The 23,566-nt window shown below is 39.1% G+C and overlaps 1 long non-coding RNA gene across 2 annotated transcripts in view; it reads right to left on the bottom strand.

Annotated features, from left to right (window-relative positions):
- Positions 1 to 23,111, bottom strand: part of LOC132395923 (uncharacterized) — a 55,765-nt gene extending 32,654 nt beyond the window's left edge. For both annotated transcript variants that reach the window (XR_009512786.1, XR_009512785.1), the window contains exons 1-2: positions 22,936 to 23,111; positions 22,782 to 22,854 (exon numbers count right to left, since the gene is read on the bottom strand). This is a non-coding gene — a long non-coding RNA (uncharacterized LOC132395923). The remainder of the gene's footprint in view (positions 1 to 22,781; positions 22,855 to 22,935) is intronic.
- Between the last annotated feature and the right edge of the window lie 455 nt (positions 23,112 to 23,566).

The following is a 23,566-nucleotide window of genomic DNA, read 5'->3' as shown; positions in this document are numbered from 1 at the left end:
CATCTGGTTGGAGGCTATCCAGATGGAATAGAAGGTGTTGTTCCTCCAATCTGAGTGTGACTTTGTTGCGACAGTAGAGGGGCCATTGATAGATATATCAGAATGGGAATGGGAAGTGGAATTAAAATGGGTATGTTCATGCTTGAACAGGACAGGAGGAGGGGTTGGGAAGAAATGAGGGATTAACATATTATACTCTCGTAACTGTATTTTAATCTCAAGCCTTAATTTTACTTACAAACCTCTTGTGGGGAACTTTGTTGAATGCTTTTTCAAGTTTATAGGAGACATCTATAATCCTTAACTCTTGTTCACCATCAGTTAGCAAATCATCCCAGATGCTTTTTAAATAGTGCAAATTAGTGGGAGGATTGGACAGTTAAATATCAAATTCAAAGTTAAGTTTATTGTCATATGATTGACCATGTGCACACATAGAGCCTGCATCAGATAAGCAGCACTGACAAGGAAAGCATGAATTAAACTTAAATTATACTCAATTTTTACAAGAAAGGACACACAATTAGAGGCCAGTGACAAGTACATGATTCAGGCAAGGTGCTATCCGAATCATTGTAGCTCATGCACCTGCCTGAGTTCACTGCCTGCAAGGAATCAGATTTGGCAGGAGAGTGATCATAGATATGTGCTACATACTGCAGACACAGCAGCAGTCCTAGTCATGTCTGGATAGCACTGCCTCTCATTCAGGTCATAATTGGTTCTAAGCAGATGTTCCAGATTTTAGAAATGTTTTCCAGTATACTGCCCACTCATGTTTCAGGGAAGTATGTACAGCATTCTCTTCTCAAAAGGAAACAATTTGCTGTCTTTTGTACTGGGAGGAGTTGGAAGTAGTGTATGGGTTGAGTCTGCAAATATCCAGGTTAAATGAATTGGCTCCACTTTTTTTGCTCTGTACATTATTTAATGTCCTATAATTTCTTCTGTCCTGCTGCTTCATTGTATTTTCCTGCAATTAGATAATTACTGGTGTTAGTTGATAGTCTTGCAATCCACTTTTATATGCCTTTTGGAGGAAATAAAAGGAAAACATTGCCATCCCCAGTGTTTGTTCACTTTATAAAAAAGTCTTCAACATGCCTTCCTAGTCATGGTGTAAAAAGGCACAGATTCCTATTCAGCTGACTTTACCTGGACAAGGGTCTAACAATAAAGCACCAAAATCCAAATGTACATATTCATTAAAGCACACTAGAAGTCAGCAATGTAATTAACATTTTAAAATTTAAAACAAAACTGGGAGATTTACACTCCATATTTTTAAAATGAAAGCTGCCATAACAATCAATGTCTGTTTTTTTATCTTTATGAAACAGTTATACTATAGAATTGATGCTTACATTAATCAATTTTGGGTACTAAATGAATCTAAGATATCATCTTGAGTACTTGCAGCAGATAAAATCTGAATTCAAAGTACATTTATTATCGAAGTTTGTATACCATATACAACCTTGAGATTCACCTCCTTACAGCTGTTGTGTATTTAATATTTCAATATTTGTGTAATCATATATACATTGGTTGATTAAACTTTCCCGTTTCTTTAATTCATTTATTACGGGTTATATGTATCAATACGTGAATTGCATATGTCATCACGCTACCTCGCTTAAAGTAAACTCAAAGTTAGACCCACATTTTGGACTCCCATGTCTTCATTTGAGTAAGTTTAATTTTTTGAAGTTACCACACATAACATTGGTGATTTTTAAACAAACCTGTGATGGCTACAGACTAGTTAATTTTAAAATGCATTGAGATCTTCGACTACATTAAAACATGGCAAGTAAAAAGTACACCCCAGCACATTTTAAAGCAGCACCGAGATGTTGAGTTAAAAATAGGCCATAAACAGCAAAATTCAGGGTTTATAAAGTGTAACAGGTGATAATAATCATAAAGAAAAAGCAGAAATGGATGGCTATGTTGGAAAAATTGACGCATTTGATTACACAACGGGTAATTGGCTCATGTATACTGAGCTATTGGAACAGTATTTTGAAGCAAATTAAATAGCAAGTGAGAAGTGAGTGCCAATTTTCCTAAGCGCATTGGGTTTAAAGGCATACAGTTTGCTTCAAAGTTTGACTGCTCCAACCAAACCAGCAGAGATGAGCTTTCCTGATATTGTAAAATTAAAGCAGAAACACGTAAAACCAAAGTCATTGTTGATTACAGAATGCTTCATAAGCAGAATCAAAAGGAAGCAGAGTCCATTTCAACGTATATGGCTGAAATGAAGAGATTGCCTGGGTATTGTCAGTTCAGTAATTGGCTTTGTGATACACTAAGAGATCTTTTAGTTTGTGGAATCGTAAAAGAAAGCATTCAAAAATGACTGCTAACTGAAGCTCAATTTGCATTCAAAAGAGCAGTTGAAATCACTGTTTCAGTGGAAACCGCAGACAGAGATGCCGTTGAGTTGCAGTCGGGAATAAAAATGGGTGTGAATAAAATTGGAGCATCTAAACAGAAACTAGCCTGGCCAAATTGTATTACTGCTGCAACAGGGGCTCACATACATGAAAAAATGCAAGTTTAAAGGTGAAAGTGCAACAAAGTGGGACACATATAAAGAGAATGTCGGACAGAGAAAAATAAATGGACTGCAAGGAGAAAGGAAAAAAGATAATAAGTCAAGTTGCAGTTTCAAAACCAGCACTAATCTTTACGCTGTTGAAAAATCTGATAATGATGAGAGTGACACAGGACTGTGTAGCCTTGAGATTTTCAATGTGGACATTAACAACAGACAAGCAACGTGGCTTACACCACAAGTGAATGGCAATTAACAAAAATAGAATTATGCACTGGTTCAACTGTTTCAGTCATTCCACAAAATAAGTTGCAGAGGCATTTCAAAGACACTAAACTGAAGTCTGCAGATATTCAAATAAGAACTTATACTGGAGAAAAGTTAATTCCTGTGGCAATGACATTAGTAACTATGAATTACAACAAACAACAAGCCACATTGAGTTTGTATGTGGTAAAAGCAGAAGGACCAACATTGTGGGGGTGTGATTGGCTGAGACAACTACAACTTGACTGGAAATCCATCCATCAGTTGCATGCCACGTTTTCCCTTGAAAAATCCCCAACTACAATCCTTTGGCAGAGAAGGAGCACTTGGGCTGCTATTGTGAATATCAAAGCCATACATCAAGAGCACACAGAGGTTCTGCATAAGTAGAGTAAGGACCAGATCACATTACAAACCATTACCAGTCCAATTGACTACCACCTTCCCCATCTCTGAGTGAGACTAATTGGTCACCTCAGAACTCACAAAATGACAGCAAGTGCTCATCAGTCCTCAAAGATTCCTTAATATCATGCAGTGAATCAAGTTGACTGAAGATTGGCTTCAGTTATAATGGCAAACTTAGGACTTCTGACTGATGTATTACTTCTGTACATTATTATTTCAAATCACTAGTAGAATCCTTGCAAAACTCCCATGCTGTACATATCAGACATCCCCTCACTGATCAGGAATGAGGCATCTAATGTGCAAAAATACTACTGCCCCATAGTTCTGTTGCTGCGATTCAGAGCCATTAAGGTTGGATGGGAACAGAAAACCACTTTTTGAATGCCAAAAGCAATAAGGTATTGGGAAGGGAAGGCTAGAAACAAACAGGTGCCAAACCAAATGTTTGCCAGTTTGCACTCAAGAACAGGTGAAATTGATAGAAAACAGCCTTTGTTCACAACTATGTCCCAGAAGAAAGTTTGGAACCATAGAGGAAACATTTAAACTACATCTGTCAAAACTTGGCAATATTTACGATATCCATAATAAGCTTATTTGAATCCATTTAAACAATCGTCCTAGGCTTCAGTTTCAAATCACACATTAAAAGTAGATTCCCAGACAGTGAGTGTTATACTTTTTTGCACTATGCCCTGCTGTTTGACACTTCTGTTCAATCACAAGTGCCTTTGTGTCATAGAACACCCTGTGGATGGACAACATTCTGTTCTGTATTCTCCTGTTCCACTTCCCCTGACACATGCTCATGGCATGAAATAAATTATCATTTTAGACCAACTCTTCATACATATGATCAAAAGTTCTAAACAGGGGAAATGGGACACTGAGCAGGTGATGGGGATGTTTGAAGAAATAGAGCAGTGTTTTGAAGAGAGAGAGGGAAATTGTGTACAGAATTTTGGAAGAAATGTGTTTGAATAAAAATCCAAGGCCAGGAAGCTGACTAGCTTAATCTTTCCTTGGTATCTGTGGATGAGAATTTGTTTTTTTTTAAATTGAGAATTGTTACACCTTTGTACTGTTATTTATGCTTTCAGTAAAGTGATTGGTGTAGCTGGCCGGATGCCATATACAAATGTTAAAAATATGCAGAGGAGCGAAATGTGGTGACCTCATTTATTGTGTAATATTGTTTTGACAAGTGCTCTGCCAGTTGGCTGCATTCAGCCATTCAATAAATGTCCTTCTGCGAACCATGCATGACAAACCGGGTAGAGAGAATAAAGGGAAGTTAGGAACAGGAGAAGGCCAGTGCCCTCTTCTATCAATGAGTCATGAACAATGTGTGACCTACAGCAGGTATCAGGAGTGATTTCTTAAATAGATGTGCAGTGGAGAGTGTATTGACTGCCTGCATCATGGCCTGGCATGGAAACTCCTACAGAAGGTAAGGGATTCGACCCAGTACATCGCAATAAAGCCCTCTCATGTTTCATGAAACACTGTTATAGGAAAGCAGCATTCATCATCATCGATACCTTCAACCTTCCCCCCCCCCCCCCCCACCCAGCACCCAGGACATACCTGCTCCTCACTGCTAACATCAGGAAGAAGGTACAAGAGCTTCAGGGTTTGCATCACCAGGTTCAAGAACCGTTACTACCCTCAACCATCAGGCTCTTAAATAAAAGGGAATAACTACACTCACTTGCTCCATCATTGAAATGCTCCTAGGATCAATGATCTCACTTTTGGACTCCTTATCTCATTGTCTCATGTTCTTGATAGTTATTGCTAATTATTTATATTTGCATTTGCACAGTTTGGTGTCTTCTGAAGTCTGGATGATCTTTCACTGATCCTGAGTATGCCCTCAAAAAACTGAATCGCAGGGTTGTATGTGGTGACATCTATGTACTTTGATAATAAAATTTACTTTGAACTTTGAAGAATGTATGTAACACAGGGCCAGAAAAGTTAGTTCAGGCTAATGTCATATGTTGTGACGGTGAACAGTGGAGGTAGGGCTTTATCTATCATGACATTTAAGCCTTCAGAAGGACACCTTGTGGACCGTCGTCTTAATTATTTATTTAGCAATTCTGCGTGGAATAGGCCCTTCCAGCCCTTTGATCCATACTGTCCACAACCCTAATTTTAACCTTAATGTAATCACGGGACAATTTACAATACTGGTGCATCTTGGGACTGTGGGAGTAAATGGGAGTATTTGGAGAAAATGCACGTATTCCATGATGAAGATATACAGACTCCTTACAGAGGATGCTGGGATTGAACTCTGACTCTGACGCACTGAGCTATAATAGTGTTGCACTAACTGCTACACTTACGTGGCACCCAAGTTTTCTTGAAAGAAATACCATAGAATCGCTCCAAACTCAAAGTACATTGAATTTTATTTGCTTAATATTAAAACACAGGTGCCCCTCAGGGCTGCGTACTAAGCCCCCTCCTTTACTCTCTGTATACCCATGGCTGTGTTGCCACCCACAGCTCTGATCTGCTAATTAAATTTGCTGATGACACTATGACCAATGATCTCACTTAAAGGACTCCTTATCTCATTATCTCATGTCCTCTATCGGCTTAATCTCAAATAATAATGAGGCAGCCTTCAGAGCAGAAGTCATCACAGTGATGTCAAGAAAACAACCTCTCCCTCAATGTCGCAATAACAAAGGAGCTGGTTGTGGACTACAGGAAGAACGGAGACAGGCTCACCCCTATTGACATCAATGCATCTGGGGTTGAGAGGGTAAAAAGCTTTAAGTTCCTTGGCATAAACATCACCGAGGATCTCACGTGGTCTGTACATACCAGCTGTGTGGTGAAAAAGTCACAACAGCGCCTCTTTCATCTCAGACAGTTGAAAAAATTTGGTATGGGCCCACAAATCCTAAAAACTTTCTACAGGAGCACAATTGAGAGCATTCTACTAGCTGTTTCACTGCCTGGTATGGGAACTGTACTTCCTTCAATCGCAGGACCCTGCAGAGAGTGGTGCGGACAGCCCAGCGCATCTGTAGTTGTGAATTACCCATGATTCAGGACATTTACAAAGACAGGTGTAGAAAAAGGGCCCAAAGGATCATTGGGAACCTGAGTCACCCCAACCACAAACTGTTCTAGCTGCAGCCATCTGGGAAAAGGTACTGCAGCATAAAATCCAAGACCAACAGACTTTAGGACAGCTTCTTCCACCAGGCCATCAGACTGATTAATTCATGTTGATACAACATTATTTTCTATGTTATATTGACTATTCTATTGTACATACTATTTTTTAAAAATGACTATAAATTGCACATTGCACATTTAGACAGAGGCGTAACATAAAGACTTTACTCCTCATGTATATGAAGGATGTAAGTAATAAAGTCAATTCAATGCAAGGAGCTGATTCAGTAAAAACTCAATTGTTATAATGCTATAATTATTTAAATATCTGGAGACTGACAAATGCTTCCTTTGAATTACATATTTACAATGTAACCAACAAGACACCTCTAAATGTTTTGACATACATAAGGAACAAGTGGGGCAGCCATGGTTGGGAGTAGGCCAGTAGTGAGAATAGGAGTGACAGGTTTCAGCTCAGAAGAGGCATCAACTCTGGGTAAGTTTCTGTTCAGGTTCTCTTTTTTTCTTATTTTACCTAGTGTAGTAAATGGCTGTTGTATGCTTTTCATGCCAGATGTTGGAATCCTGGGCAATCTAGACTCTCCCATCTGTGTGGTACACCCAGCTGCAGCTCCTTGAAGACAGTGTTAGGTATCTGGAACAGCAGCTGATGACCTTCAGCTTGTATGGGAGAGTAAGGAGAAAATCATTCAGAGCTACAGGGAGGTGAGTAGCTGAGTGGCTTTCAGGAGATACGGAAATGTGAATAGGCAGTTAGTGCAGAACACCCCTGTGGCCTTTCCCCCTCAATACCACTTTGGATACTGTTGTAGGGGATGACCCCTGAGGGGAATGCCACAGAGGCCGGGTTACTGGCACTGAGTGTGGGCTCATGGTGCAGGAGGGAAAGAGGGAGAAGAGAGAAGTGGTAGTGATAGGGCACTCAATAGTCAGGGTAACAGACAGGAGATTCTGTGGATGTGAACAGGACACCTAAATGGTATGTTGCCTCCAAGGTACCAGTGACAGGGATGTCTTGGATCTAGTCCAAAGCATTGTGGAGCGGGAGGAAGAGCAGTCTTGGTTCATATGGTACCAATGACATAGGAAGGAAAAGCAAAGAAGTTGTGAAAATAGGATTTAGAGAGCCAGGCAGAAAGCTGAGAAGCAGGATCTCCAGGGTAGTAATTTCTGGATTGCTGCCAGTGCCACACACCAGTGAGAGTAGAAACAGAATGACTTGGCAGATAAATGCGTGCCTGAGAAGCTGATGCAAGGGGCAGGGCTTTAGGATATTGGATCATTGGGATCTCTTCTGGAGGAGGTATGACCTGTTCAAAAGTGACGTGTTGCACCTGAACCCAAGGGGTCCAATATTCTTGCATGCAGGTGTGTTAGAGCTGTTGGGGATGGTTTAAACTAACTTGTTAGGAGGTGGGAACTGGAGTGATGGGACTCAGGATAGGACTGATGGTAAAAAAGCAAAGATTGTGTGCAGTCAGACTGTCAGGAAGGGCAGGAAGATGACAGGAGAAAATTGTAGCCAACAGGGTGAGCATCAGTGCGTTAGAGATGCACAATCAAATAGTGTAGCAAATGCAATTCTCAAAGTGTTATATCTCAATGCATAAAGTATTCGAAATAAGGTGGATGATCTTGTTGCACTAGTACAGATTGTCAGGTATGATTTTGTGTTCATCACTGAATCGTGGCTGAAGGATGGTTGTAGTTGGGAGCTGAATGTCCGAGGTCACATGTTGTATTGGAGGGATAGGAAGGTAGGCAGAGGGGGTGTTGTGGCTCTGCTGGTAAAGAATGGCATCAAGTCAGTAGAAAGATGTGACATAGGACCAGAAGATGTTGAATCCTTGTGGGTTGAGTTAAGGAACCGCAAGGGTAAAAGGACCCTGATGGCAATTATATACAGGCCTCCCAACAGTAGCTGGGATGTGGACCACAGATTACAATGGGAACTAGAAAAGGCATGTCAAAAGGCCAGTGTTATGATAGTCATGAGAGATTTCAACATGCAGGTCGATTAGGAAAATCAGGCAGTAATGGATCTCAAGAGAGTGAGCTTGTTGAATGTCTACAAGGTGGCTTTTTAGAGCAGTTTGTTGTTGAACCTGTTAGGGAATCAGCTAGACTGGATTGGGTGTTGTATAATGAACTGGAGGTGGTTAGGGAGCTTAAGGTATAAGAATCCGTGGGAGGCAATGATCACAATATTAATGAGTTCAACTTGAAATTTGATAGGGAGAAAGTAAAGTCTGATGTAGCAGTATTTCAGTGGAGTAAAGGAAATTATACTGGTATGTGAGAGGAGTTGGCCAAAGTAAGTTGGAAGGAGATGCTGGCAGGGATGTCAGCAGAGCAGCAATGGCTTGAGTTTCTGGGAAAAATGAGGAAGGTGCAGGATAGATGTATTTCAAAAATGAAGAAATACTTAAATGGCAAAATAGTACAACCGTGGCTGACAAGGGAAATCAAAATTAATGTAAAAGCAAAAGACAGGGCAAACAACAAAGCCAAAATTAGTGGGAAGATAGAGGATTGGGAAGCTTTTAAAAATCTACAGACAGCAACTAAAAGATCACTAGGAAGAAAAAGATGAAATACGAAAGCAAGCTAGCAAACAATATCAAGGTGGTTTGTAAAAGCTCTTTTAAGTACGTAAAAAATAAAAGAGAGATGAGAGTGGATATAGAATCACTAGAAACTGAGGCTGGAGAAATAATAACAGGGGACAAGGAGATGGCAGATGAACTAAATGAGCATTTTGCATCAGTCTTCACTGTGGAAAACACTAGCAGTGTGCCAGATGTTGAAGGGTGTGAGGGAAGAGAAGAGAGTACAGTTACTATTATAAGGGAGAAGGTTTTCAAAAAGCTGAAAGACCTAAGCCTGCTGAGCTCCTCCAGCATTTTGTTTGTGTTGACTGCACCAGAGATGATTTGGTGTGTCATATTAAAGGGGGTGAATCTTATGCAGTCAATTATTTTGTTTGATATTTGTATTAATTCGGATCACTTTGTAGAGATCTGTTTTCACTTTGACACAAAAGAGTCTTTTTCTGTTGATCAGTGTCAAAAAAGCCAAATTAAATCCACTGTGATTCAATATTGTAAAACAATAAAACATAGAAACTTCTGGTGGGGTGGGGGGTGTGAATACTTTTTATAAGTTCCATAAGAAAAGTTGTGCTGGCATTGGAGAGGGTTCAGAAGAGGTTCACAAGAATGATTCCAGGAATGAAAGGGTTATCATACGAGGAACATTTGATAACTCTGGGAATTTAGGAGAATGAGGGGGGATCTCATTGAAACCTTTTGAGTGTTGAAATGCCTAGACTGGGTAGATGTAGAAAAAGATGTTTCTCATGGTGGGGGAGTCTAGGTCAAGGGGACATAGCCTCAGGACAGAAGGGCATCCATTTAAAACAGAAATTTCTTTAGTGAGAGAGTGGTGAAGTAGTGGAATTTGTTACTATGGAGGCCAGGCTGTCGGGTATTTTAGGCAGAGCTTGATATGATCTTGATTGGACACAGCATAAAGAGGTTACGTGGAGAAGGCAGGAGAGTGAGGCTGAGGAGAGGGAAAAAACGATCAGCCATGATTAAATGGCAGAGCAGACTCGATGGGCCAAATGGCCCAATTCAGTTCCTATGTCTTATGGTCTGAATGTTGAAAAACCTTTGCAGGATAATTCACAAGGTAATTCATAAGGATGGTCTAAAAGCTTCTGAGGACAGTGAACGTGACACCCAAAATTAGCATTGTAAGGTCTGACTCTGACAATGATGGATATCTCAATTATTAAAAGATTGCAAATATTGTAATAATAATTTTTTGATGTGGTATGTGATAAACCAATCTGGTCTGGAACATTTCTTGATCTCTTTCACAACGGAACAAAGCAACTTAGTGAAGAGATAGACGCCTGGTTTGCTGTAAGCTAATTAACTTTACCGATATTGTCTTAAATTTGGCTGGAGCATATAGGAATATCTCATGATCATTTCAGTTTGCAAACCATATCTCCTGAGTGGCTTCCTGCTGTGAGCTGCCAGTCTGTGTTCTGTACACAGTACTGTTTGTTTAAAAAAGCTGTCTTTTTGGTTTAAAAACTGATTATTGTTTGTAGTTTGAACAGATTTTTGTTTAAAAGACTATCTCAAGTCGAGACGAGTTGTCACATGTACAAGTACCATGAGGTACAGTACACTGAACAACTTATTTGAAGCAGCATTACAGGCCTGCAGGTACAGACAACACACAGAACATTAATTATACAAGAAGTGAAGAAAATAACTGTGCAAAATAAAACGTGTACAGAATTAAAAACAAGCAGAGAGAAGTCAATGTTAGTGCAAAAGGTAGTCTGTAGTATTATGCTAGCTGAGGTAGGAATATGGTTGTGTAGGTCAGTTCAGGAAGCTGATGGTTGTAGGGAAGAAGCTGTTCTCCCAAAGTGTGCAATTTCAGGCTTCAGTGTCTCCTGCCGAATAACTGAAGTGAGAAGGGGGCATGCCCCATTTTGGAGATCCTTGATGATAGATACTGGTTAAGTTAATGTCTACTATCTACACAATCCTGAAGGATGTCCTATGTCTAACAATACCTAACACCATACAGTAACATTAACATTGTTTTTAATTAAGTGACCAAATTAAAGTGAAAGGAATGGAAATGAAATATTGATAGGGCTAAATGAAGAATGGTGGAAAGGAGCTCACAGGAACATTAAATGCTAGCACTGATATAGTTCTGTAGACTATGTAGTCCCATACAATAACACATATTAAGTTTTTTTACAACCTATTAAGCCATTAGAACATTTGCATCTGGATAACTTTACAGCATTTTGGTCACATTAATGCAGCCATTTTGCAAGTTAGTGGAATTGCAGCATGGAACTTTATTATTTCCTGTCAGTCTCTCTTGTGCCTAGTGTCCCGTTAAGGCTATACAATCAATGAGTTGTATATAAATTACCTTTTGTACAAAATTTATATTTATTTTGTGTTTTATTATTACTGAGTTCTTTATCATTTGTTCTGTGCTGCTTCATGTCCAGAGTAACAATGATTTCGTTCTCCTTCACACTTGCATACAGGAAATGAATCTTGAATCTTAGAGAGGCTCATCAATTTTTCTCTTTGTGGAATATACAGCTCCAAGTTTAATGTCACCTTCTCCTTGTAGAACTCTGGATGGAACTTTTAAGTGGTTCTTGGACTATTTCAGGAATCCTTCCAAAACTTTATTCAAAGCATAGCAGAATCAACAGCTGGCGGGGGCAGAGTCGGGGTTAATTTTTATTTTAGCTATGTAATTGTCACTAGGTACAGCAAGAAATTATGGTCCATTCAAACTGTTAAGAATATAAAGCCTAATGTTTCTAGCCTTACTAATGGAGAATATAAAGAACAATAGACCATTTAGCAGCAGCTCCATCTGTTGGAGCATGGCTTTGCCTGTGTGTTGCTGAGTAATCCACCCTGCTCCTCATCCCCACCCCCACCTGCACAACCCTATTACCTTGATTCTCTTAGTATCTGATGGTTTATTGATCTAATAATTATGCACATCTGCAGATCTCTAACGCTGATAATTCAAGAGGTTTACAAACCTATGAGAAGACATTTCTCCTTATCTCAGTCCTAAGCACTGACACCATAGCCTGATACAATGCCCCCAAGGTCTAGATTCTCCAAGCTAAGGAAACAACCTTTAAATGCTTATCCCTCAGGATATTGATATCATCTCCTTGCCTCCAGTGAGGTTAAGCCAACCCTACTAATTAACACTGTCTGGAAGATCTTATCATGTCAGGTGTGAATCTCATTTCTCTTCACGAATGCCAAGGCATGTATTAGGGGTGATTGATAAGTTTGTGGCCTAAGGTAGAAGGAATTTTAGAAAACCTAGCACATTTGTTTTTCAACATAGTCCCCTCTTACAGTTACACACTTAGTCCAGCGGTCGTGGAGCATAGGGATCTTGGACCTCCAGAAAGTGTCCATAGCAGGGGTGATTGATAAGTTTGTGGCTTAAGGTAGAAGGAGATGAGTTATACAGCTCTCATTGCATGCACGTGCAGTTCAACTCTTTGAGTGATTATGCAGAAAGTTTGAAGTTAACTTATCAATCACCCCTTGTATATCCTCTCTTGTGTATGAACACCAGAATTATACACCATTTCCTCCACTTCACCTAAAATATATTCATCATGATTCTCTATACCCCTTGAAATAAAAAGTAACATTAAAGATTAAAGATTAGCTTTATTTGTCACATGTACACCAGAATATCAGATCATACTGTGAAACGCGTTGTTTTGCGTCAACAACCAGCCCAGTACAAACATGTATTGGGGACAGCCTGCAAGTGTTGCCATGGTCCAGTGCCAACATAGCATGCCCACAGCTTTCAAACCTTAATCCATACGTCTTTGGAATGTAGGAGGAAACCAGAACAGCCAAAGGAAATCCAGTAGTCATGAAAGAACATATAAATTCCTTAGAGACAACGGTGGGAATTGAACCTTGATTGCTGGTGCCATACAGCACAATGCTAACCACTACACTACCGTGCTGCCCTATTTACTTTCTATATTTATAACTGCTTTCCCACCTTTCTTCTGCTATAGGCACCTGGTTTGATGATTGGATTTAAGATGGAATTAGGAAGAGGCTAAAGTATCAGGTGAAAATACATCATGCTGTGCGTTTAGAAAGAATTATTTAGCAAGTTATTTAACTAAATTACCTTTGCAACACTGGAAACGATAGACATTCAACAAATGAGAGTAATTTTTGTGATTGGGAAAAAATAACTTTTCAAATTTCTTTAAGATAGCAGAGAATTAATTAATGCTTGATTGACTAACAATCCATAATTCTGGAATTACATTACTTTAGGATTATGTGACTCTTTTAAGGATAAATTAAGAACGAATTATTTAATAGTGCTGATTGCCTTTCTCGTCAGTAACAACTGAGGAATGAGATCAGGCGGGAGTAAATTCTGAATCCTTATAGCCAACCTTCTTTTTTCATACTCTGAATAAGTTGGGCAATGCCTCCGATAAAATTGGCAGTAATATGTTGGAAGTATGAGAACCAGATAATCCCTTACTACATTCTTTTGTTATGTGATATTATTTGCTTTCAATTATTAAGTGCTTATGAGGTGGAATTTATCATCCACCCCTGAGCCCATTCCACGATTGATCTACATCATACACAAGTTTAATTAACTGTCCTAATTTTGGAACCATTAATACCCAGGCTGAAATACAAAATTCTGGTTTTGGAATTTTCTGTTGATTGGAAAATTTTCCAGCCAAGCCCTCATAACAGAAAGCAGGCAAACCAGTCCAGCTAAATAATGTCTAGGAGCTATGGTCATCAGCAAGTTAATAGATAGTACAATTAACTGTGCTATCAGGCAGAGTTTACACATTAATAATTTGCCCAGTTTGGGGTCCACCAGGTCCACTTGGCTGTAGATTTCATTCCGAATATGTTCAATCATGCGCCCAGGTGCTGACTTGCAGGCACGAGATGATTGTGACTACACTTGACATCAAGGCAGTATTTGACCAGATGTGACACTGAGAAACCCTGGTGAATGGGCATAAAAGGAAAAGCATTCCAATGGTTGGATGGTACCTTGCACAAGGAGATCAACTGTGCCAGCCCCAGAACATGGATGCAGAGTTCCTCAGGACAGTGTCCATCCAGATCTAATGATCTCAGCTGCTTTGTGAAGGATCTCCTGTCCATCTGTCCGCTAGTGGAGTTTACTCTGAACCAGTCCCCTTACAGACTTCCACTGCGGAATTCATAGGGCAGTGTTCACATTCGGCCGAAAATGCAGCAGCGCAGGCCGGGTTAACAAATCGCGGCAGCCCATGCCGCCTGACAACCACAGTGCCATTGAAAACCAGCTCCCCATATATCCGCAAGGACCGCTCTCCCCTGTACAGAAATTACGTGTGTCAAAAGAGGCAGCCAAGGCTCGGGAACTCCTAGCCTGCCACGAACGGCAAATCCAACCCACATCAGGACTGCTGAGGCCAACTTGGTTAACGAATTGTATCCGGGCAAATGGTTAACCAAAAGTCCTTGGACAATTCATTAACTGACAACTCAGCTCAGGCACATGCAATTCCATGTGATCTTCCTCAAGAATAAACCAGTGCACACTTGTATGCAGGAAGATCTCAGCAAAGATCATGCATGGCTGATAGGTAGCAGACAACCTTTACACCACAAAGTGTCCAATTACCATCTCCGGGAAGGAAGACTCTATCCACCTATCTTGACAGCCAATGACATTACTACAACAAACCTTCCACGTTAAATATCTTGGAGGTCACCATTAACCAAACTTTTAACTGGGCTAATTATGATGTGGCTATATGGGAAAGTCTTGAGCTGGAAAACCTACAATGGGTGTGTGACTTACTGACACCCCAGAGTTTTCTGACATTTGCAAGGCATTGCATAGTGAAATACCTCCCATTTACCTGGATAAACACAGCTCTAACAAATCTCAAAAAAATCAGCTCCAAGTCAAAGCAGCCAACTAAAATAGCATCTGGTCCATCATCATCAACACCATCACAACATGGCTGCAGTGTGTTGGCTGATATTCACAAAGGCTGCTCCAACATCTTCTAGCTGAAGTTGCAAATCACTCGCATTTATTGCAACTGATACTGTATTTGGTGTTCAGAACATGTCCTCTATATTGTAAAACCAATTCAGTGATCACTTTGCAAAATTCCTTCATTCACCCCACAAAAGTGATCCTAAGCTTCTAGTCTTCTGTCACAGTTCTATTTCTACCTCTTTCTCTTCAGATTCGGCATTATTCCAGTATTGCATGATGTATGCTTAAGGAGCAGCATCTCATTTTTCTACTTGGCTCTCAGGACTTAATAGCACATTTAACAATCTCAGGTAATGTTGTTTCTCCAGAGATGTGGCCTGAACTTTAATTTTTTTTTTTGTTCTTTGTTTCTGGCTGTTAGTTTTGATGTTATTGCCTGCATTCTATCCTAGACATTTTCTCTGTTCCCTCCACCCTCCTCTTCTCTGCAATTTAAAACATACCTGTTTTTCTACTTGTCCAGCTCTGACGAAGGGACCACGATATAAAACAGATTCTCTCTCGGCACCTGTGGCCTGACCTGGGGAGTGTTTCCAGCATTTTATGTTTCAGATTTCAACTTTCAGCATCTGCAGTTTCTTGCTCCAAACTAGCTCACAATACTTTTAAGGAGGGATTAAGCACCTAAATTCATGTTCACAAGACAGGGTATATGTTTAACTAAAAGTAGGATTTCAGATATTTAGTTATGTATTAAATAATAGGTATTGAACAATTTATAAGATTATCTTTTGAAAGTGGCTTGTGATGGTCATTGGGTTCACGTGGCACTTTATCTGATATTAAAGACTAAAAATAAATGTTTAAGAATACATAAGGCTTGATTGTAAATATGATTCTATTACCATTTCTGATCATGCACCTTTAAAGCTATCTATTAAGACAATGGATTCATCTTCTAATGCTAAATCTTGGAGGTTCAACTCTATTTTATTGCAGGACCCAGACTTTCTTAATTTTATTAAACAACAAATTTTACAGAAGAGATCTCTAGTGGAACATTATGGGACACTTTTAAAGCTTCGTGAACAGATTATTTCATACTCTGCTGAAGTTAGTAAATGAACTAATTCAGAAATATTAACATTGGTTGATAAAATTAAAGCAATTGATAAGATTTATTTAGTGACCCCTAGCAAAGAACTTTATAAAAAAAGAGTTGAACTTCAAATGGAGCATAGTCTGTTGTTATAAGTAGAAGTAGAGTCTGTGTGGATAGAACTGAGGCACAGTAAGGGCAAAAGGACCCAAATGGGTGTTGTCTACAGGCCACCAAACAGTAGCATGGATATTGGGTGCAAGTTGAAAAGGGAGTTAACATTGGCATGTGGCAAAGGTAATGTCGCAGTAGTTATGGGGGATTTCAACATGCAGGTGAACTGGGAGAATCAGGTTGGTGCTGGACCACAGGATAGGCAGTTTGTAGAGTGCTTACGGGATGCATTCTTGGAACAGCTTGTATGAGAGCCGACCATGGACAAGACTATTCTGGATTTAGTGTTATGTAATGAACAGGATTTGATAAGCGATCTCGCAGTAAAGGAGCCATTAGGAGGTAGTGATCACAATATGGTAAGCTTTTATCTGCAATTTGAGAAGGATAAGGGCAGCTCGGAGGTGTCAGTGTTGCAGATGAACAGGGGAAACTATGGAACCATGAGGGAGGAGCTGGCCAAAGTTAACTGGACGGATATCCTAGCAGAAAAGACAGTGGAACAGCAATGGCAGGTATTCTTAGGAATAATGCACAAGGTGCAAAATCAGTTCATTCCCCAGAGAAGGAAGGATTCAGAAGGGGGGAAAGGGGCCACAGTGGTTGACAAAGGAAGTCAAAGATTGCATAGCATTAAAAAAAAGGAAATATGACAGAGCTAAGGTGAGTGGGAGGACAGATGATTGGGAAGTTTTTAAGGAACAACAGAACTTAACTAAAAAGACAATACGGGGAGAAAAAATGAGGTACGAACACAAGCTAGCCAGGAATATAAAGGAAGATAGCAAAAGCTTTTTTAGGTATGTGAAGAGAAAGAAGATAGTTAAGAACAATGTTGGGCTCTTGAAGAATGAATTGGGTGAAATTGTTATGGGAAACAGAGAAATGGCAGAAGAATTTAATGAGTACTTTAGATCTGTTTTCACTAAGGAAGCCACAAGCAATCTCCCAGATGAATGGATGGGCCAAGGACATAGGGTAACAGAGGAAATGAAACAGATTGACATTCGGAAGGAAACGGTGATGAGTGGACTGATGGGACTGAAGGCTGACAAATCCCCAGGTCCAGATGGTCTGCACCCTAGGGTACTAAAGGAGGTGGCCCTGAAAATTGCGGATGCATTGGTAATCATTTTCCAATGTTCCTTAGATTCAAGATCATTTCCTGAGGATTGAAGAATGGCTAATGTTATCCCACTTTTTAAGAAAGGAGGGAGGGAGAAAACAGAGAACTACTGACCTGTCAGCCTGACATCGGTGCTGGGAAAGATGCTAGAGTCCATTATTAAGGATGAAATAGTGGCATATCTAGATAGCAGTGATAGGATTGGGCCGAGCCAACATGGATTTACCAAGGGTAAATCATGCTTGACTAATCTGTTAGAGTTTTTTGAGGATGTAACCAGGAAGTTAGACGGGGGAGATCCAGTGGATGTAGTGTACCTCAATTTTCAGAAGGCATTTGATAAGGTCCCACATAGAAGACTGGGGGGTAAAATCAAAGCTCAGGGCATCGGGGGGAAGGCATTGACATGGATTGAAAACTGGTTGGCAGATAGAAAGCAAAGGGTAGCGGTGAATGGGTGTTTCTCGGAATGGCACGTGGTGACTAGTGGGGTGCCACAGGGCTCAGTATTGGGACCACAGCTGTTTACCATTTACGTTAACAATTTGGATGAAGGCATAGAAAATAACATCAGCAAATTTGCTGATGATACTAAGCTGGGTGGCAGTGTGACATGTGAAGAGGATGTTAGGAGAATTCAGGATGACTTGGATAGGCTAGGTGAGTGGGCAGATACTTGGCAGATGGCGTTTAATGTGAATAAGTGTGAGGTTATCCACTTTGGGAGTAAGAACAGGAAGGCAGATTATTATCTGAACGGTGTAGAGTTGGGTAAGGGAGAAATACAAAGAGATCTCGGAGTCCTTGTTCATCAGTCACTGAAGGTGAATGAGCAAGTGCAGCAGGCAGTGAAGAAGGCTAATGGAATGTTGGCCTTTATTACAAAGGGAATTGAGTACAAGAGCAAGGAAATCCTCTTGCATTTGGACAGAGCCCTGGTGAGACCACACCTGGAGTATTGTGTACAGTTTTGGTCTCCAGGATTAAGGAAAGACATCCTGGCTGTAGAGGAAGTGCAGTGTAGATTCACGAGGTTAATTCCTGGGATGTCTGGACTGTCTTACGCAGAGAGGTTAGAGAGACTGGGCTTGTACACGCTGGAATTAAGGAGATTGAGAGGGGTTCTGATTGAAACATATAAGATTATTAAGGAATTGGACAAGATAGAGGCAGGAAATATGTTCCAGATGCTGGGAGAGTCCAGAACCAGAGGGCATGGTTTGAGAATAAGGGGTAGATCATTTAGGACAGAGTTAAGGAAAAACTTCTTCTCCCAGAGAATTGTGGGGGTCTGGAATGCACTGCCTCGGAAGGTAGTGGAGGCCAATTCTCTGGATGCTTTCAAGAAGGAGCTAGATAGGTATCTTATGGATAGGGGAATCAAGGGATATGGGGACAAGGCAGGAACCGGGTATTGATAGTAATTGATCAGCCATGATCTCAAAATGGCGGTGCAGGCTCAAAGGGCCGAATGGTCTACTTCTGCACCTATTGTCTATTGTCTTTTATCCTCTTCGATTGAAAATCAGTTAATTAAATCTAGAACCCAGTTTTATGTACATGGAGATAAATCTGGCAAATTATTGGCTAATCAATTGAAAACTGCTTCAGTTAAACGACAAATTACTAAGATTCATAAACGGGATGGCACTTTGATGATTGATCATAAAGAGATAAATAAAGCCTTTCTAGATTTTAATAATTCTTTATATCAATCAGAATTTGTTGAGGATTCTTCTATAATGGATGAATTTTTAAGAAAATTGAATATCCTAAAATTAACTACAGAAGATAGTGTATTTCTCGATGCACCTATTATGGAAAACGAAATAAAAGAGGCTATTTTTTCAATGAATTCAGGTAAAGCCCCCGGTCCGGATGGTTATACTACAGAATTTTTTAAATCCTTTCCCTCTATACTCTCTCCTTGGCTTTGTAAAATTTTTAAAGGTGTGTTAACTGTAGGTAAATTGCCACAATCTTTTTATGATGCTTCTATTTCTCTAATTCTTAAAAAAGATAAAGACCCCACTGAATGTGCATCCTATCAGCCTATATCTTTGCTGAATACGGACTTTAAGATTTTTAGTAAAATTTTGGCCACTAGATTAGAAAATATATTACCTCGAATTATCTCTGAAGATCAGACTGGATTTATTAAAAATCATTATTCATCTTTTAACATCAGAAAATTGATTAATATTATTAATACTCCATCCAAACTACCAGAATGTATAATTTCTTTAGATGCTGAAAAAGCATTTGATAGAGTTGAATGGCCATATTTATTTAATACATTACAGCATTTTAATTTTAGTTCGAGATTTATATCATGGATTAAGTTAATATATCATAAACCTTTGGCTTCGGTTTTCACCAATAATCAAAGATCTCCTTTTTTCAGTTATTCTGTGGTACGAGGTAAGGCTGTCCTTTAAGTCCTTTACTATTTGACATTGTTTTGGAACCCTTAGCTATCGCCATTCGTGAATCACCTAATATTTTGGGTATTACCCATGCAGAAGGGACTTACAAGTTATCATTATAGGCTGATGATTTGTTACTATACATATCTGACCCTGAGAGAGCTATTCCTGCTATTTTATCCTTGCTTGCTCAGTTTAGTAGCTTTTCTGGTTACAAACTGAATTTTAATAAGAGTGAATTATTCCCATTAAATATGCAAGTTCCAATTTATAAACACTTACCATTTAAAGATGTCACAGATCATTTTATTTATTTGGGTATTAAAATTACCAAGAAACATAAGGATTTATTTGAAGTTAATTTTTTTACCTTTAATTGACCAAATTAAGCAACTTGTTACCAGGTGGTCCCCATTATCTTTGTCATTGGTTGTTCAAATTAATGCTATAGTGTTACCCAAAATTTTATATTTATTCCAAGCACTACCAATTTTTATTCCTAAATCTTTTTTTGATATTATTGACTCTAAAATATCTTCGTATCTGTGGCAGAATAAAAATCCTAGACTAAGCAAAAAATATTTACAGAAGCCTAAGTAGGAGGGTGGTTTGGCTTTGCCAAACCTGAGATTTTACTATTGGGCAGTCAATATTCGATATTTAATATTTTGGACACAAGAATCGATTATAACATCTTGCCCACAATGGGTAAATTCGGAATGTAAATCTGTACAAGACTTTTCATTGTTTTCAATTTTAGGATCTTCACTTCCCTTTTCTTTATCTAAATTGAATAAACAAATAACTAATCCCATAGTTAAACATACATTGCGAATATGGTTTCAATTTCATAAATTTTTTGGCTTGAATATGTTTATCTTATCAAGCCCTATTATATCTAACTTTTTTTTTCAACCCTCTTTTATGGATCAAGTCTTTATATTATGGAAATCAAAAGGTATAACATGTTTATGTGATCTATTTTCAGATAATAGTTTTATGTCCTTTGAACAGCTATCTAATAAATATAATTTACCTAAAACTCATTTTTTTAGATATTTGCAAGTTAGAAATTTCTTGAATAATATTTTACAGTCTTTTCCGAAATTATGTCCAATGGACATTACGGAATTTTTTTTTAGCTCTGAATCCTTACCAGAAGGGTTTAGTAGCCACCATTTATAATATGATCATGAAAATACAGCCAGAAGTATCAGAAAAAATTAAGAAGGAATGGGAAAAAGAACTTCATTGTCTTATACCCTCCGAGCAGTGGGAGAAAATTTTACAATTAGTCAATTTCCCTTCTATTTGTGCTAAACATGCCCTAATACAATTTAAAGTTGTACATAGGGCTCACATGTCCAAGGATAAACTTGCTCGATTTTATTCTTATGTTAATCCAACCTGTGACAGATGTCATTCTGAAGTAGCTTCATTGACCCACATGTTTTAGTCTTGCCCCTGCTTGCAAAATTATTGGAAAGATATTTTCGGTATTATTTCAAAAGTTCTGAATATTAAATTGCAACCGCATCCTATTACTGCAATTTTCAGTTTACCAATGGTGGATAATAGTTGTTTATCCCCCTCAGCCCGGCGGATGATTGCATTTGTTACATTAATGGCTAGAAGATCTATTCTATTATATTAGAAAGAAAGTAATCCTCCAACCATATTTCAGTGGTTTTCTCAAACTATCTCTCGTTTGAGTTTAGAAAAAATTAGAAGTGTTGTCTTTGATTCTTCAGTTAAATTTAAAGAAACTTGGAAACCATTTATCCAACATTTTCATATCAGTTAAACTGACTTTTCCTAAACCCTGCTTCTATTATCCTTAATTATTTGGATGGAGGTGTGGAGTTATTGACGCCACTGTGTATATTTGACATAATGCAATGGCCCGTGTTGGTTAGTTGGTTAGGTTTTTTATTTCTTTTCTTTTTTGGGGATTTTTTTTTCTTCTTATTTACTCCCTTTTTTCGTAATTACTATGAGTTTGGGAGGTTATTATATATGGATTATCATCTATATGAATGTATACTTAACCTATTAATTATGTACTTTCAAACTCTCTGTATTCATGTTTCACTTATGTTTGTTTAAAATTAACAAAAAATATTTTAAAAAATACATAAGGCAAAAAAAAACCATGATGAGTGAGGCGACACTTCACCTGTGAGTCGGCTGGTGTGGTATACTGTGTCCAGTGCTCCTGGTGTGGCCTTTTATATATTGGTGAGACCCGACACAGACTGGGAGACCGTTTCGCTGAGCACCTACGCTCTGTCCACCAGAGAAAGCAGGATCTCCCAGTGGCCACATATTTTAATTCCACGTCCCATTCCCATTCTGATATGTCTATCCATGGCCTCCTCTACTGTCAAGATGAAGCCACACTCAGGTTGGAGGAACAACACCTTGTATATCAGCTGGGTAGCCTCCAACCTGATGGCATGAACATTGACTTCTCTAACTTCCGTTAATGCCCCTCCTCCCCTTCTTACCCCATCCCTGACATACTTAGTTTTTTCCCCCCTCTTCTTTTTTTCTCTCTCTCTGCCCATCACTCTGCCTGTTCTCCATCTCCCTCTGGTGCTCCCCTCCCCCTTTCTTTCTCCCTATGCCTCCAGTCCCATGATCCTTTCCCTTCTCCAGCTCTGTATCCCTTTTGCTTATCACCTTATCGGCTCTCAGCTTCACCCCACCCCCTCTTCTCCTATCATTTCACATTTCCCCCTCCCCCTTCTACTTTCAAATCTCTTACCATCTTCCCTTTCAGTTAGTCCTGACGAAGGGTCTCGGCCAAAAATGTCGACAGTGCTTCTCCCTATTGATGCTGCCTGGCCTGCTGTGTTCCACCAGCATTTTGTGTGTGTTACCATGATGAAGTTATTCTTTATTATGAGTTATCATATCTTTCATTTAACAGGGATATTTTGGTCTTACCTTATTGAATATCTTCCAATTTTAGAATAATTATGGATCTTCCTGTTCATTTTTCTTCACACTTGGGCCAATACTTGAAATACATTAGAAAAGTCTGTTTAAATGTCTGGGTACTGTACAAAGTTTTGATTGTGCAGAACATGCTGTTACCTACCTCTTGTTCTTTAGAGCTACCTACAAGTTCTCACAGCAACAACATTGTACTCCCGATACAGATTCACCGATGTGAAATGTCAACATTTCTTCCCTCCACAAAATGCTTTTTGCTTTGCTGAGCATTTCCAGCATTTGCTTTGACTTGTCTGGCATGCCTATTGGAAATGCAAAACTACCTACAGATGGTCCAACCAGAGTTTTATGTTCACATTGAAATATTCTCTGAGCAAAGTTCATGTTTCTACCTACCAATCAACATTACATACATATTACTACATTTCCCATTCTGCCTTCTAGTTGACTCCTTCAAAAGACCTTGTATTACACATTATTAAATGCATTTTAGTAGCCCGTATGGACTATTTCAGTGGTATTTTTGTCGTCTATCCAGCAAACTCTCAAAAACACCTTGCCTTTTCAAATCCATTTGAACTATCCTTGATTAATCTGTGAATTGTGACATTCTGACAGACTTTGTCCCAAGTTTGTTTACTAACTGTTTTATGCACTCTCAGCTTTTGTTCATGGAACAAGACTGGAGACATGATTAACTGACACCTCAGCTCATAAATTGGCACTTCCCAGCAGCTAGATAATTCAGGAGAATTAGAAGCGGATATTCCAGAGTG

Source organism: Hypanus sabinus, chromosome 6 (genome assembly GCF_030144855.1).
Source record: "Hypanus sabinus isolate sHypSab1 chromosome 6, sHypSab1.hap1, whole genome shotgun sequence".
Taxonomy (NCBI): Eukaryota; Metazoa; Chordata; class Chondrichthyes; order Myliobatiformes; family Dasyatidae; genus Hypanus; species Hypanus sabinus.
This window is presented reverse-complemented; position numbering and strand designations above follow the sequence as displayed.